Here is a 17,065-nt window from a genome sequence, read left to right as displayed (position 1 = left end):
TTTGTTTCGTCGGGTTTTGCAATCCAAATGGAAATTGTTGTTGCATTATTTTTACTGTTTACTGTGCTTCCAGAAGCAGCTTGAAGCAACTTTATTTGAAAACAAACACTTCTTATTTACAAAAAGGCTTTACTCTGGCAAAAGTATGAAGTTAAAATAGCCGGGTTTGACGGCAGGTTGTATTTTACTGTTACCATTCAGAACTTTCAGCATCCTATTCATTACCTTAGTTTTGCCTTGGCGAGTCCAGAGATGACTGGGATAATGGGAAGTTTATGGCACTCAGCAGTTGACTCGCTAACACACTGAGAGGATCTTGATTTAGAGTGTCGAGGAAGAAACTGAGAAAATGTGAAGAGATTTGGGATACTGAGAGCGTCAAGTGCTCACAGGATGTTTACAATTATTTTTCACATGATAGCACGGCGGTGAATAAATGTATTTGATACAGAATTCATAAAACTAGCATCTTTTCCTTTCTGTGTTTACTTTGAGTTACAAGGTTGCATTGAGATCTTTACCTTAGAGCCCCTCAGTACTTGCATTAAAATACAATGTGGCAGGCGTTGCTTACGGCATGCTTTCAGAGGGTTCCTCTCTGCGCTGTGTGATACTAATTTTCATTCTAGTGTGTATGCTATAGAGATGTATGTATCCCGTGTATCTTTTTAAACTGACTATATATTATTTTCACCAAAAATCACTAAAGGAAAACGGGGCATTTAGGGTTGCCTGCTTTAAAGACGTGGTGTGTTGCCTCCCGACTCTTCCTTACTGAGTAAAAGATGTTCCTTTCCTTTAAGAATTTTTTCTTTCCTCTTGCAAATCATGAGTAAAACACAGTTTTTATGAGCCTTTAAAGCTGAGGGTTATTATGAAGATCTCCCAATTATATGCATGTTGCTGGAGAGTATGATTGCTAATACTCTGGACTGAACTTTATATGACAACCTATCATAATTCAGCATCTTCAGACAATTCCAATGCTGTTGCAATGGGATTCTGATATATTTTATTATGTTGTAAAAGTTTTACTACTCACTTTCTTCATTTTCTTTGTTTCCTTTTTATTAATGGGAAGGCTTCGTTGGAAGGGGAAATAAGCTCCCTGTTTTAAATCTTCTTTATAATCTAGACTAAAAACCGAAGTCAAATTAGGGAATAAAAAGGTCCAGGATGAAGTCATGCAAAAGTACTTTAACACATTCAGTATTTTCAAGTTCATTGTGTTTAATGTTTTGAGCAATTTTTAAGTGTTGTTAGTTTGTGCAACGCACGTGCCTTGGTGATGATCTTTCTTCCAAATGTGTTTTGTGGTATCTCACAGGTGTCTCAATTGCTTTCATCACTGCTGGCTTTGCATTAAGCGTGCGCTGCTGTTGGAAAAACGAGGGGCTCTCTCTGGGGTTCTTAAGCCATGCATAGCTAGAGCTTCTGAAATTTGTCGTCTCTTATATTCTTTGCAGGCACAGAAATGTTTTGGAGGGAGGCAGTTTGTCTTAAGCATGGTAGATATTGATTATGGGTTGTTGGCTTTTGTGGCAGCTGCTAAGATGGTTCACTTAAGGTTTTTGGCCCAATCTTGAAGCTAGCTTGCATAGACTGAATCACCAGGCTGTACTTCGGAGCTTTCAGTCTGATGTGTGGGGAGCCAGAAGCCTGTTTAGATGTGGGAGGGTGAAGTGGAATGGCTGTTGGTAATACTACGTGCAAGTTCAGCTGCTGTTGCTGGACTGAGCCGTTGTCCATCCTGCTGCGGTGCTGCAAGGAGGCCCGTGAAGTAGCAATGTGTTGTAAGCAGAGGAAATGTGTAATGTTGAGCACGGTTTAATTTCTAGCAGAGTTGCTGCTGGCTTGCCACTCCAGTGAAACCCAGGGCACACCATTCCACCTGGGTAGGGTTTGCTGATTGATCCATATCCGCTCGGCTCCAACCTGAAATGTTTCAGTCCTGCTTCTGTTGCCAGCTGTCCCAAGGGAGTGGATGGCCCCGTTTCGCTGTGTGCCCAGGATATGCACCTGCAGGGTAGAGATCTGCATTCTGACCTTTGTTCCTGCGTTCCGTTGACTCATTTTGAGCCACAGCTCTTAATTTAGCTTTAATTTGTGTCTGCCTCAAACAGAGACAAAACCATAAGAAGCAAATTTCTTGGATCTGTACCGAAATGACTGAGCAGTGCTCTCCCAGCAACAGTAAAATTATGCGTTAGGTAAAGAGTTTTGTGTTCATTAGCCCCTGGCAATTCCATGTTAGTAGGAGTTCTGGCTGGGCTACTGATGCTTTTGGGTTCTGTTCCAAAAGGTTTCAGGTTAAATATTTTGGCTCGTGTTGGAGAGTTGTCTGCTGCATCCTCTAACCTATTATCATTTTCAAGTATCTAGACTGCATATATAGGTTATAGATGGGGCCGACAGTCAATTTGCCTCGTGAATGAGGTGATCCTTAAAGATAAATCACAGCAAATCACCTGTCATAGCTAACTAATGATCTTACACGCACCTTACGGTATGCATCTGCCTTCAGCAGAGTACTGTATGCATGTTGGCAGATGCTCTGTTCTAAAATACTTCATTGTAGTTTTATGTAAGCAAAGATTTAAAATACGTGTAAATAGTCAAAGTGAATAGGTTGATAGATCATCTGGCTTTCTTCTACAGCAAAAGACAAATAAGTGCTATGCCTGCTGATTAGGGATTATGTGTTTACGTAGCCTCAGATCTGGAGGTCTGGATTCTGTTTAGAGCTTCTGTGGGGGAACGCTTTTGATGGGTGATGCTTGGAGATGGATATCTAAGGCCTGCTCAATTAACTCCGTGTTGGTGCTGAACAGTTCACTGTGTGGCCTTAAGCCGTTTTCTGGACCCTGCAGAGTTCAGGGGAGTCGATTTAACACTCACTGAAGGCAACAGGACCAAGTTGCAGGTGATTAGGAAACTGAGAATAAGAACCGGCACGCTACTTTAAAAGCTGATGGGGAATCTTTATAAAAGAAGCTCCTAAAAGAAATAATTTCCAGCCACCTCCTCAAAATACCACGCTAAGTTCTTACTGTAGTTATTAAGTATTTTTTTTTCCCCTGGAGATTAAAACAGGCTTAGAAGAGCATCCCTCTTCGAGGCTGCAGGGGCACCCGTTGGTTAGTTGTCCTGATACTAAGTGGTCACTCCGTGTGGGATGAGGGCTGCTTCTCTACGACCACTTGCCTGGTGTCCTATGAAAAGTAACAGCAGTCAGTGACAGAGGAGACTTCCTCTTAAATTAGAGACCTTACAGCGAATGTCCTAGATAACTTTCTTATCTCTGCTTTCATAGACAAAGGGAGCCATTAAATGACATGGAGTCAGAACTATCTTAAGTATCAAACCTCACATCTGATGTTTGAAACCGATTAAAACTGTGGTACGCTTTCAAGATGTGTTTATAATAGTTTAGAAGCATTGGCAAGTTGTGAGAAAGTTTATTAAGAAAATACATTGTTGGCTCTCTCAGTTGAGAAAAGTAATGAGGTGATTCCATTTACTTCATGGTGGTGAATGATTACGCTGTTGGGACAGCCATGTTAAGTGTGAGTGATTTCTGTAACTGCATTTAAGGTCCGAATCTGGTAAGAGAACTCAGGCAAGGTTTTGCTAAGAAGTGGCCAATACCATATTCCTGGCAATTTGGGCAGGCTGCTGGACTACAGCGATACTCTTCTTACCTTTTGTAGCTTCGGAATCCTCAGTCTTTCTTGATTACTTTCATTTTTCAATTGCTCGCTGCCATACGAGCCGCTGTGAGCAGAATGTTTTGTGGGGCTGCCACGGTGGTGGTACACATCTGCATGTGTAAAGAAACATAACTGGGAACTCTGTCTCTTGGAATGAAACTGTATAAAGTAAGAGATTGCTTTGTGCCTCATCTACGCACCAAACAAGCCTTGCCATCTCCAGAATCTATGGCTGAGGCAAGTAAGGCTGGACCTCACTTTGCATTTCTTTTTGGCTCGATATGTGCTTTTTCTGTGCATGAGGTGACTGAGGCCGAGCCTCTGCTTGAGGCTTTTCTTCAGTTGTGGTGGTTGGGGCTGGCTGGACTGGGCTACAGGGAGAAACATGTTGGTGCTTTGCAGCAGTTACTCCCTGACACATGCACTGGTGCATGAAGAATTCTGGCAGCCTGGCTGTTGCGCTCATAAGTGGAGATCCAGGTCTCCAGTTCTTCCAAATATCTGCAAAGTGTGAAACACTGCATATGGTGCTAAAAACTTGGACTGGATTACCTCGTGATGCTGAGGAATCTCTTTCCCCAGAGTTTAAGGAGTAGAGTAGACGACATCTCGGATATCTTTACCTCAGTGCTGGGATGTGGACTTCTGTCAGTCTACTTATGTCCTGCAGTCCTTCTTATCTGACTTCCCTACCTTGTCAGTGTGATGTTTAGAGAACTCAGCTATGGAATTTCATGGTGCTGCCTAAATACAGATGTGTCTGTCGCTTCACAGGTCGCAGGGCATTGAGCTTAGGCATAAGAGATGAACTCCAAGTGTGGCAGAGAAATGGAAGAAGTGAGTGACTTTGATGCTTGCAGGAGAGTTTTCTTTAATTTAGTCTTTTAACCTCAGATTTGCTGAGAATTGCTTTTTTTTTTTTTTTTTTTTAGTTTAAGGAGGGGGAAGAAAGATGAGGTGACGATCGGACTTTAAATTTTCATCCATGCATAAGCAGTTGAAGTTCTGCAGAATTGTTGCACAGATTTGATTAAAATAAATAAATTAAAAAAAAAAAAAAAGAAACATATTTGCTGGGATGCCTCTTGCTTTTATGTTAATCCACAACGCATCAGATCCTTCACGTTGGGATAGTTAAAATCTTGAAACAGTTCCCCTGATACAAGTTACATGTAGAGGAACACTAAGTAGTTACTGCAACAGTGTGGTGATGTTTTCTTTTTGTATCTGATGTCAGTGTGTCTCAAGTATTCCCAATGGAATCAGGTACTTGGTTGTAAAAACATTCCTCCCTTTTGGTGAGCGTTATAATGAGGGTGGAGTGAACTGATCAGTTAATCTCATTAAATAGGTTTTATTCATTCTGATGGAACTCTCTTGAGAGGTCATCTGCCAGAGCTTTGTTGCAGCACACACCTTTCTTAGGGAGCTTCTCTTATTTTCTGGGACTGTCAGGTTCAGTTAACTTTCCTTGGTACACACCCTGTTACAACACTCATTGCTCTTGGTAGCTGTAGAGTCAGCATGTTTTCAGTACTTGCTTATGGAATTTTGGTTCCTTTTCAGACATGCCAACAGAAAGAGCAATCCTCGTCTTCCTTTGAACACAGCCCTCTGACAGCAGCTGTAGTACTGGATACCAGTTAGAGTGCTTTGTCTTTCACTTTCCAGATCTTTGTGAAGGTCTCACTTATATTGAAATCAATGAGTGTTTTCTCTTGAGAAATCAGATTTTAGGCCTTTTTTTCCTATTTTCCTGTGGGCCATTGGCTCTTCTCATTCTCCAGCCGAATGTCTGTTTGCAGGGCTAGGCTTTCTTGGTGGAAAGGCAGCTGCCTGCGTTGTCCCCATGCATTTGTGAAGGCAAGCATTGCAAAAAGGGAATTTTGGAGTGATGTTAATTCTAGCCAAGAGGAAAAGACAACCGTCTTCTGCTTTTACTTCAGTATGCTGTGGTGAATGAAACTCCTTACGGGATGTCTGCCTTGAGGCACCTCTGCAGAAGATTTAGGAGAAGGCATTGCTGCTCTCTCAATAGTGATGAGGTGTGTTACGAGCCCGTGGTGCTGTGCCCATGCTATGGCATGTTGTCCCCTGCCTACATGCATGAACTTGTTTTGGAGTCCCAGCAGCAGAGTGCTGCATCTCAATGGAAGGAAGCACAGCTGTGGTTACTGCTGAGCAGCAGTGAGGCTTGGCAGACATGGCTCAGAGCTAGGTGACAGGAGGCCAGGTTTTCCTCCTCAACTCTTGTTGTTGTAAGGGAGTCCTTTTGTGTTTTTTGTGTTGCTTTTTTCCCCCTAATCACAGAGACCACATATCACTTGGATTTGGGTGGCATGTGTTAGACTTGGTGAAAAGTTGCTAAGGTTTTGTTGGACATCTAATTCCTACTGCCCCACAATCATACGTATACAGCAGTACTTTAATACCAGTGCAGCTTATTTCCTGTCTCACACAGGAATAGCTGTGGTAGTCCTAAAGCACCTTACTTTGGTATGATTACATTAGAGCAGCTGTAACACTTTAACTCTTCTCCCTCAGCTGAGCATTACCCGGTCTGCATGTGAACAGCCCCCTCTTTACACCACACAGCAAAATGTGGCCTTGATCTGGAGCCAGCCCTACATTCTGGGCTCCTGCTGGCTGTGCTGTGTCAACCCCTGGCTCTGGAGGGCTGTAATCCCTCAGATGCAGAGTGACATTGACAGAAGCTACTGCAGTGAGCGTGGCTGGCAGGGTCACCTGCAAGGAGTGTTACAGGTAGGACACTGGAGTGTGTTGGAAAATCAGTGATGCTATGTCTGGTAAAGCATGGGGTTGATTCATCCCCCTTGTCTGTGTGCAGGTAAGTCATCTAGACTGAACTAGAACCTCCTGTTTTTTTTTCACTAATTTTTGCTTCCTCAGTACCTTTGTTTTTTGACTCTATTTTCTGTTTTTTGGGTTTATGTTCCATTATTCCAGTGACTGCTCTGGGATGGCCAAGCAGAGCACTGCAGAGGTGGTACACTGTGTGCACTGTACTTGCTCTTTTAGTTCAGGACAATGATATAAACATAATTGCTCTGTCTCTATGTGAGGAGAGGCCGTGAAGCCCTCTCAGTTCTCCTCTGGTGTGCTTATGGACACTTTCCAATGAAGCCACAGTTACCAGTCAGATCCCATTGTGGGGGACACCTGCAGGTGACTGGAAGTCAGTCAGTGTTGATACCACGTGTGTGGCTGTCCAGGGTGTGAGCATAGCTACTGCAGTAGGGCAGAGAGAAAGGGACTAATGATAATGATAATCTTGATGTTCTTTCCCTCAGCGTCACTGGGCTGGAGGAGGTACTGTGAGGATTTGGCTCTACTCTCCTTGCCAGAGCCTTATGCAATGAAGATAAAAGTCCCAGCTGTGTCTTGGTGCTGCTTGTGTCAGCCCTTTGTCCTGGGGGCAGAAGTCTGAAGCGGTTTCCAAAGTAGGCAAGACACAGTGAAGCACAGCAAATCACCACCTTATCTTCCTGTCCTCTCTATCACCTTTTTTTTTTTTAATGAGATTTCTTCACGTGTGAGGAGGAAAGACAGGCCACACTTAATCTCTAGCCTATGGTAGATCTGGGGAGGGCTTAAAACCGAGGCGATGTTTTACCTGTAAAAGTCCATATATTACAAAGCCTGAGTTTCTGATGAGGCTTTGCTATGTATCCCCTTTGTTCTTCCCACTTGAACAAGGAAAAATAAAAAAGTATTATCCTAAAGATATCTGTGCTCAGTGATAGGTTGGAGGCTTCTCAGCTCCTTATTAGCCATGTTTCTGTTGCATTCCTCTCACCGTCCTAATTATATCAGTAAGAAGGGATGTTGTCCTGTTTTTCTCAGGGAATGTCTGTTCCTTTGGTCCATGAAAGTCAAGTTGGTGAGTGGCACAGAAAGCTGGCTAGAGAAGCCTCTGTTATGCCCAAATTCATAGTGAATTTTTTTATAATCACTTCATGGCATGGGAGCGTTTGTACGAACAGTGAGAATTCACACGTACTATCCTAGTGTCTAACTCAGCCTCTGGACAAATTATGATTAATTCAATGAGCAAATGTGCTCTCTTAGCTACTGGTGTATCCATAAAACACAAACCAAGAGCATTTTTGGTCACTATACCTGGGTACCCTCTGAACTCCAGCGGCATGAGTTAAATATCAATACCTGCTCCTGTCCACAGAGCAGCAGACAGAATGGTGTGAATTCCCTTATTTGAAAATGAAAGAAGTTGACTCTATGAAAACAGCAAGTCTTTTTACACGGAAGAAATACCAGGTCTATTCATCCTGTGAAGAGTAACTGTTCTCTTGAAATCATGGATGGTTTAAAAGCTTCCAGGAAAGAGCTTGCAGATTCAAGACCATATTTGGGTTAGAAATACGGTTTGGGGAGAAGGAGTAGGCAAAAGAAAATGGGGTTTTGGTTTATTTTTGGTTTTTTTTCTTTAAACATATCTCATGATTTCCTGAGAAATTGGTATCCTTCAGTGTACGTTTTGCTTTGTGCAGGTAATGCCTGCAGAAGGGTAGCAAACATGAATAATCAGCAGCTGTGTGTATCTCTTCTGTCTGTTCTTAGTTAATGCTGTGCATGCAGTACAGGAGCCTTGTGGCGAGGTGCCTCTCCCTGCATCTCAAAGTCTGTCATCAGCTGGCCCCCGTTTTGCCGTGAACTGAAATATTTTGGAATGCACCTTTGTGCCTCATATTCACACCGTGCCTTAATCCTCATCATTCTTCAAACGTAGGCATATTGTAGACAGAAATGTATGTAACAGTGGTTGTATCTCCCCAAAGTGGGTCATCTTTACAGGTGTTTTAACCTTGCACTAGCACAGATGGTACCTGGGTAGGATAGATACATCTCCATACAGCTGCATAGAACTGTCTGTGCTGGGAGCTGTACTCCATGCACTCTGTTTGAAAATTTTCTCTAGTTTTAATACACAGTCCTTTCTCTCCATCACTGTTAGGTGTTATCCTTTGGATAATCTATTCTTATAGAATTTAATGTAATAATATCTCTTCATTATATCATGCCTTTTCAGCAATAAATCTTGCAGAGCTTCACAAAGGATGCCTGTTTAAGAGATACAAATGGGTGAACAAAATTATAGGCTGAAGAGGTGGAGATAAATTAGAGGAATTAGTATGAATTCAGCTCCTATAGGTGGGAGGCAGTCAGCTTCATCACTTGTGTGTGTGTGCTTTAAAATGTCAGATTATAGGTTGCTCTTGAGTTCAGAAGAATGATGTGCCATTTGTGTAGCCAAGGATCGAGTAGCGTGTGACACTGCAGAACTGTCTGAGTTTACTCTTGCATTCTCTGAAATCTGTATTCTGTCAGTTGCACAAGGTCTTTATTTCTTCAAAATCCCTTGTCTTCATGTAAGAATCCCAAGCTGGATTCAGGGTATAAATGCTATCACCACTCAGCTGTCGGCAAAGTAGCCAGCACCAGGTAGGGGAGGCTGGCAGCTGGCGGGGAGAAAATCTGCAAATGTGTCCAGGCCTGGCTTGTGACAAGCCTGTGCATGTGTGATGTGTGTGAATGCAAGGGAAAGGCACTTCGGGGGAGTTTCGGTCCGACACAATAGAGACGTGCAGGCTTGAAAAATATTACAGTCATGCAAGTCTTAGGGAATTAGGAATCCAGAAAAAAAGGAAGAGATATGAATTTGATCTCTGCTGAAGGGAAAGCTATCAAGCATCGCTCTTTTGAAATGTCAAAGGATCTGCTGCATGGGAAAAAGTTGTTAGAAGGCAGTCTCTGTGAAGTCTGTTCCTCACACGACCTGCTTCTTGGTAGATGTTTGTGCAGGATCACCTCGCTGTGAGACCAGACATGACTCAGTCTATCAGCATGCAGCATGGTTTCAGGTTGCTGTCTTACTGCTCTTAAAATGCTAAAATGCTGTATGAAGATATTTGCTTTTTTTCCTCACGCTTTTGGAAAGGATGAAACGCTTTAATGTCATTAGTGCTATTGTTATTTAAATTTAGCTTGTGACTGCTAACCATTAAATATTTATAGAGAAATCGATAGCAGTGAGATTTTTGCTGTAGTAAATATATATCACATATGTATTCAAACCCAAACCAGTGGGTTCCAGGAAATAATCTATAACAATGCTCTGTGAAGTATTCATGTCAAGATACTTTATCTATGTCCCAAATGCAGCCATTTCTGCAGTGGAACTTTGTTTTGAAAATAGCCTGGAGCAATGCTGCCCTGTGCCTTAGGGAAAGAGGTTCCTGCAAAATCTATCTGAGCCCTCCTTCCAGGGCAAGAAACTTCCTGCTCTCTGGCCCGTAAGATCTCTCTTACCTCAGAGGAAGCCCAGACAAGCTGGGAATCTGCTGCCTAAAATTTCATCTGTAGATCAATAATTGAAAATAGTTTTAAGCCAATACCTGTTTCTGCAGTTGGGACTTAAGATGTCATTAGAGGCAGGCTATTGGAGTGATATGGAGAAAGGTGTGAGAGATGTCGAATACCTGGCACATGGGGAAGGGGAGTAGCCAGTTCCTTCTAAATGCTGGGCTTCTGCATTGCTTTCTCCTGCAGCTGTCTGAGTAAATCAGTGGGCCAGCAAGGAGAGGAGCTGAAGTAGTTGTTGCGGCCAGGTGTTCTGGAAGGGAGAAAGCTTCCTTACGAGTTGGAGGTGAAATCTCAATTTATAGTTATGAGCATCGTTTATGATATTAATTCTAATTATATACATAAACACTCTAATGTACTACAATGTAATACGGTAACAGTTGCTGAGCTTTGGCTGCTTTCAGATAGTGGAAATAAGCTGGTGGTTGTTGGCCAGGGTTCAGAAGCATTTCTCAAAATTTTGTACACGATATGAACATCAAAATTTTGTGCGGATTAAGCAGTTATTAATTCTCCCCAATTATCCTTCAGATAAAACTACAACTAACTCATTAACTAAAATTAATTGTAAATAAAGCTGATCTGTTGTTGAGAAGGCTAATTAGAACGGTAATTGTGTAATGATGATGCATTTAATTCCAGAATGTGGATTTGAAAGCTACTCCTTTTGGCAGTGGTAGAGTAAGGTGTTCCAAAATAAAGCAGGATGCTCATTGCTGCCATTGTTCTCTTAATTAATACTGCTAGGATTCCCCTTGCTTCCCATCCTCCTTCTGTCCCCTGTAGGGCACTCAGAAACTAACTCTGCACACAGTGAAGGCAGTGGCCAAGCTGCAGGTAGACTCGGTTGGATGGGAGGTGAGGAGTGGAGGTGCTGTGCATGTACCTGGCATTGCTGTTACAGCCCTGCATGCCTGAGCTGTGGGAATACTGCCTGTGCTTTGGGATTTGCTGCCGGCTCGCCATGGAGATGCATCTGGAGTGTCAGGCCAACAAAACTGAATTGTGACTCATGTTTTAAAAATGAGTGAGTAATTTTCCATGCAGTTTCATTACAGTATCTTTTGCCCCAAGGATTATTTACTGTAGATTAATTTTCAGCAAATCTTCACTACGTAATCTGGAATTTTAATTAGAGAGGAACTGTTTAAATCAAATAGCGTTTTTATTCCAAATTACCTTCTTCTAACAGTAAGATCAGCACCAGTCCTCAAATCGGCAGTGTACCTGTTAGCCTGCACACACAATTTCTTGTTATATTCTTTTGTCCAAATGTATTAAATGCTGTTTGGAGCTGCTTTTTAGCATAGTGCTTTAACTATCACTTGAATCACTAACGAAGAAATAGACATTGAATACAGAGCACACGATTCACCTTTTCTCATCGTTTATAATCTGCAGATTTGTTTTGAGTTGATTGAGAGGGAATTGCAGTACTGAAGTATGTTCCTAATAATCAGACCTGAAGGGGATGTTGATTATAAATTCATTTTACCTATCTTCCTTTTCAACTTTTTCCCTACAAGTTTTTTTGTGTGTCCTGGTTTACTGGGGGGATGTAAAAATTCTGAGAGCGTGTTTTTAGTTACATCACTAATATTAGAACTGAGTAATCGGGTGGCTTTGGCAGCAGTCTCATTTATAAATTGTTGGTGAGCAGATGGCTCACCAAGTTGGCATGCCAACTCCAAACTTTCACAATCATGAGTCAAGTTTTAAATTGCAAGATTGCCTTACATGCCATGAGATTTTTGTTTGTTTGTTTTAATAAATGTAGTTTTCAATGTAGCTTCTCATTTCTGAGCTGTTCTGCAGAGGCATGGCTGTTCAGCCTCCCTTAGGGTTGGGATGCTTTATTTTTCCTCTTACTTTGATGAAGTGGAGATTCTTCTAGCCACTTAACTGAAAATCTTGGTGCTAAGAAGAAACAGCACATACCAGGCTAATGCTCAGGAAAGTGAGATTTGGCAATCCTGCTTCATGTCAAATAGGTAAATAGTAACAATCATGATTTTAGCAACTCCTGGTCTGTAGGAACAGCAATTTGCTAGAAATGCACTGCTGATATCTGTAGTCTTGAATGCAAATCTGTGCCCATTTGTTTGTTTCCTGAGCACATGGCTGAAGCGTTAGACAGCACAGAGTGCAAATGTTACATTTTGCAATGCAGGAGTGAATACTGTCTGTAAGCAAGGCAGTAGTGATTTAAAAAAAAAAAAAAAAGAAAAGAAAAGCTTGAGTGCACAGATACTCACTGTGAAGTTCAAAAAGGGTCAGATCTTGATCCACTTGATAATTTGGACAAATAGTAATGGAAGGATATTTATTTCAAAGACAAAACACACTTCTTCAGCTAAGAGGAATATGGTATAGATGGGTTATAGTGCCTAACTGTGGGACCTGTTACAGAATGATAATTGGAACTTATTTCTGAATGGTTCCACACAAAGTGTGCTGTTGTAAATACTAAACAACTGTTTCATCCATAATCACGTAATTGGTGTGTGCAGCTAATTAGTGTGTTCAATTTAGGTCCAGATTTTTGGAAATATCTCCTGTTCTGGTCCTGATTTAGCAAAGCTCTTAAACAGATGATTAACTCCCATTGGCTTTAATAGGACTTAAGCACATTCTTAATCAGGGCCATTGTGTCAAATCACATCTCTTGGTGACAATCAGAACAACCTGCCAGAGCTGTAGTAAAAAATATCTGCAGGTCTTCCTTAAATGCACATCGAGATCTCTATAACTTGTGAGGCATTTTGTTTCAGAGTCTGAAACGGTGTAGATTTCTTTTTTAAAGCAAATGCTTTTTGTCATCATCTAATTGTATGTATAAAGTTTAAAGATTTTTAACTAGCTTGGCAGGAGGCTGTTTACATCAAATCTGCTCGATACACCTTTGAGATGGAGAAGAAGAAAATAAGCATCTGAGAATGCCTTGCTGGTGTAAAAATGTCAGCGCTGATAGATATCTGTGATGGAAAATTTGTGTGGGAGTAATAATTTAGTAATAAAATAGGTCAAATTAATTCTTATGCTGAAGGGGGATACCTTACAATAACCATTTTGTAATTTTATGTTTGACAGTTTGCTCTGCATTATGTGGATAGGTGGAGCTGAGATAATGTAATCCATTTCCAATTGTAAACAAGATTGCTTTAAGAGCTGCTGTAGTAAGATGCACGTTGGCTGACTTTAAGCTGAAAGGTAATTGCCTCTGAATATTAATGTGCATGTGGGGATTTTGTTTTTAATTCTGGGATTTCATCTTTGCCCTATAGCAGCTCTGAAGAGGCCCTTGTTTCCCCAAACCCTGCTTTGCTGCTAATTGAAGCTGATGGCAAACGTTGTGCTTTGGGCCCTTTGCTTTTGTTTTCTGTGGTCTGCATACCTTGGAGAATGCTACTTTCTTTCACTTCTTTTGTTTGCTAGCCACCTTTTCAGTAGATAAGATTTATTAGGAATGTTCTTGCTTTCCTGTAGTGGCTACATCCAGGTGCTGGGCTAGGGGAGGTCATGAGGAAAGGGAAGAAGTTGCTGCACTAATTGAATTGTAGCCTTTTAGATAAACGGGAGTTAAGGTCCTGGTCCTGTGCTGTGTACCTAGAGAACTTCCTCAGGAATAACTGGGGACCTAATCCCCAGCTCCCACTTAGAGCTTCTCCATCTGTTTCTACCCATATTGGAGCAGACCTATATCATGGAGGCAAGATCTGGGTAGTGAGAAGCTTAGTTTTGGGGAATGTTCACTGGCTACATTTGCATATGAAATTTTCAGGCATGGAAGGGAACAGCTGGTTTTCAGCTGAGTAGTAGTTTGCCTTTCCTCCTAAATTCTTGCACCTGGTTTCTGTGAGCATTGTTATTCTCTGCTTGCAATGAGACTCCTCACTGGCTATGAGGGGGCCTGGTGCTGAGCGGGGTGTAACTGCAGCTCTGCACTGATGTAAACTGCAATCCAGTGGTATCACAGGAGCTTGAAAATCTGGTGCCACGTTTTAAACTGTACGTGTTTCAATGGCACTGGACTTGTGGGCTGTCACTTGTTACTTTGGCAAATGAGTACAAGACTGTTTAAAGACGTTAGGACTGCCAAGTGGCCTGCATGCCTTTCTAGCCAAGATGACTATTCTTAAGGCATACATTTTAAGTAGGGTAATATGTGCCTTGCTCTGTGAGGTTTGTTTTTTAAATAGAGAAAAAAAAAAAAAAATAGGGCATTTTTAGCTTGGATCAATTCCCTAATCTGGTATAGTGCATGGTCTCACACTGAGAAGGTGATGGCTGAGCAAGAGTGGGAGCTTCTGCTGCTCCCAAAGAGAATCATAGAGTGACCTGGGTTGGAAGGGACCTCAAGGATCATGAATCTCCAACACCCCTGCCACAGGCAGGGCCACCAACCTCCCCATTTAATACTAGGCCAGGCTGCCCGGGGTCTCATCCAATCTGGCCTTGAACACTTCCAGGGACGGGACATCAACAACCTCCATGGGCAGCTGTTCCAGCACCTCACCACTCTCATAGTAGAGAACTTAAGGGGGCAGGGTACATGCTGACCTGTGCTACTGGCTGGACCTGGCAGGTCTGTAAATGGCTGTTCTGAGTGGTCATGTCTTGCAGAGAGATGGGGGTCAGCAGCTGAGAGACGATGGCTTCACAGCCAGCCCTTCTGCAGATCGCCATTAGTTTGTGTTGGATACAGCCTTATATAACGTCTCGAGTTAAACAATGGGGCAGGTGATGTTACTGGGTGTGAACCACTAAACAGAGTCTTCCACATTCCTGTGCCTTGTACAGGCTTTGGGATCTTGAGTTTGTTTGTTTTAGAATGATTTACATTCTGCAGTGTCCAGTCTTCAGTGGTTCAGTCTGTCCACTCTTGAAGTCAGTGGGAGTCCTCTTGGTAATCTGGTTATTCAACTGTTCCAGGGGTACCTTCCCTAAATAAAATTACTTAGCTGTGGAAACGTTTCACTGTAGGCCAGCAGGCAGAAAAAGTGTTGTGTGTGGGGTGTTTGTGACTGTATCTTGCCTGGTAAAGAGCCTCCCTCTGTACTGTGACTGCTTCAATACTATGACAAAAATAATATAGAAAGATTCTAATAACTAATTAACTTGTTCATTAATGGATTGAGTGTTGTCTTAAGGGCAGTAGTTCTAGTCCATGTAATGAAAGTTGACTGGAGGTATGTCTTGTGGCTATGACAAACTTTGTTTTATAATAGCATGTATTTTTCAGTAGCTGCTTGCCATGCTGTAATGTGGTTGGAGTGGGAGAAACAGAAAACTGGCCATTTCCCGGCAGATAGCGATAAGTTTCTACTCAGTCAGAATGCTCTATATGCTGTGATAGGTTTATAATTATTATCCTAAGATTGATGTCTTTGGGGGGAGTGTAAATTTGTGCAGCAGTAATCCATTAAGAAATCAATAATCATTCCATCCTGAAATGCAGTTTCTGTACAACATTATAAATGCACACCAAAGATTTGATTCTAGGCTTGTCTTCCCTCTCCATCCCCTCCTCTTCCCTGAACTCCCAAGTTCAATGTCCTTCACTGTCTCAGAGAAGTGGTTACGTGGTAGGACCCTTCTTTTCTGTTGGAAAAACAGGGGTGGTAATAAGAGCATCATCCTGAGAGGCTGTTGAACTTGTTGTGTGATCTTTCCTTTTCCCACAATGCTGTTTTTTATCTTGGGAAATTCCCCCTCTTCGCTACCTCACTTTTATCCCTGCTAGATGAGGATGATGAAGATTCATGCACTGTTTCTCTGTAAAGGACTCTGGAGAGGAAGTGTTAGGTATGTGCAAAGCTGTGGTACGTGCACATTTCCTTTTCTTCACTCTCCCTCCTCATTCAGTCTTCACTTATCATCACGTGAGTTTGACCGTCAGATGCTGCCGTGTTCTGCAGGACTTCCTCTTTTTGCTCTGAGTTCTCCCCAGTTGGGCACGTTTTTGAAATGCTGTTGTAAGTAATCCTCTGATCTAGAGAGCTGGAAACCTCTTTATCTCAGAGTAAAGGTGTTCACAGCTGATAAATAATAGACTGCATGATGGAGCCTGGGAGTGCTACTTTAGTTTCTCTGTGGAAGGCTAGCTTATACAGCACGAGATACTGTGCTGGTCCAGTTTTGATCTCACAAGGAAAACTGCAGATGGGAAAAGGAAATACTATTACAGTAGTAAGAATGCACTTACTGACTTCAGTAGTCAAAACATGGAGTGCTTAATCATAGATTATTAAGGTTGGAAAATACCTCTCAAGTCATAGTCCAGACATCGCCACCATGTCCACTGAACTGTAACCCTAAGTTTAGCCAGCTCAACTGTTGATTGAAAAATGGAATATTCTTTAATTATGTCTTTATCTTACGTCTGTTGTATTTGTTATCCAGCTTTAGTTTCACCTTCTGGTTTCTTGTCTACCCCAGTAAAGGCACATTCATCTTGAGGAGTATGAGATAACTTAGTTCTTGCTTTTTACTGTCTTAGAACATCTAATGCATGGGTATTCACCAGCATTCTCACCAGCATTGTGAGATGGGGCGGGCAAGACCAAGTGTTCGTCACTTCTTTCCTTCTGAGATGCAAGAGTCTCAGGTTGTGTCCAGAGGTCTGGCAAGAATAGACTAAGAGGTTTTGTCTTTGATTAAAATCATGAGTACTTTAGCTTACCAGAGCAAGCCACAGGAATACCCACCTGAGTAGAATTATTCATGTATTTCAGCATTCACAGGCTTGTGCTTTAGGAAAGGTGTGTGGAAGAGCTGGTGGTGCAAGAAGCCAAATGTGATAAATCCCTCACTGTCGTTCTGTGTGGGGAGAAGTACCATGTCTGCCTCAACTGTGGGGTAGGCTGGGCTTTGGTTGGTTTGCAGAGGAAAATGTGAAGTTTCCATTATGCTAATGGAAAAAAGCCTAGATGCCAGCAGAAATGCTTGAACAT

At 42.1% G+C, this 17,065-nt stretch overlaps 1 protein-coding gene across 22 annotated transcripts in view; it reads left to right on the top strand.

Moving 5' to 3' along the window:
* The window catches only part of IKZF2 (IKAROS family zinc finger 2), a 105,190-nt gene that overhangs the window by 3,951 nt on the left and 84,174 nt on the right, over window positions 1-17,065 (top strand). The window lies entirely within an intron of this gene.

The sequence above is a fragment of the Phasianus colchicus genome, chromosome 7 (assembly GCF_987193195.1).
Source record: "Phasianus colchicus chromosome 7, bPhaCol1.hap1.1, whole genome shotgun sequence".
In the NCBI taxonomy this organism is placed as follows: Eukaryota; Metazoa; Chordata; class Aves; order Galliformes; family Phasianidae; genus Phasianus; species Phasianus colchicus.
Note: the sequence above shows the minus strand (reverse complement) of the source record. Positions and strands in the feature narration are given on the sequence as shown.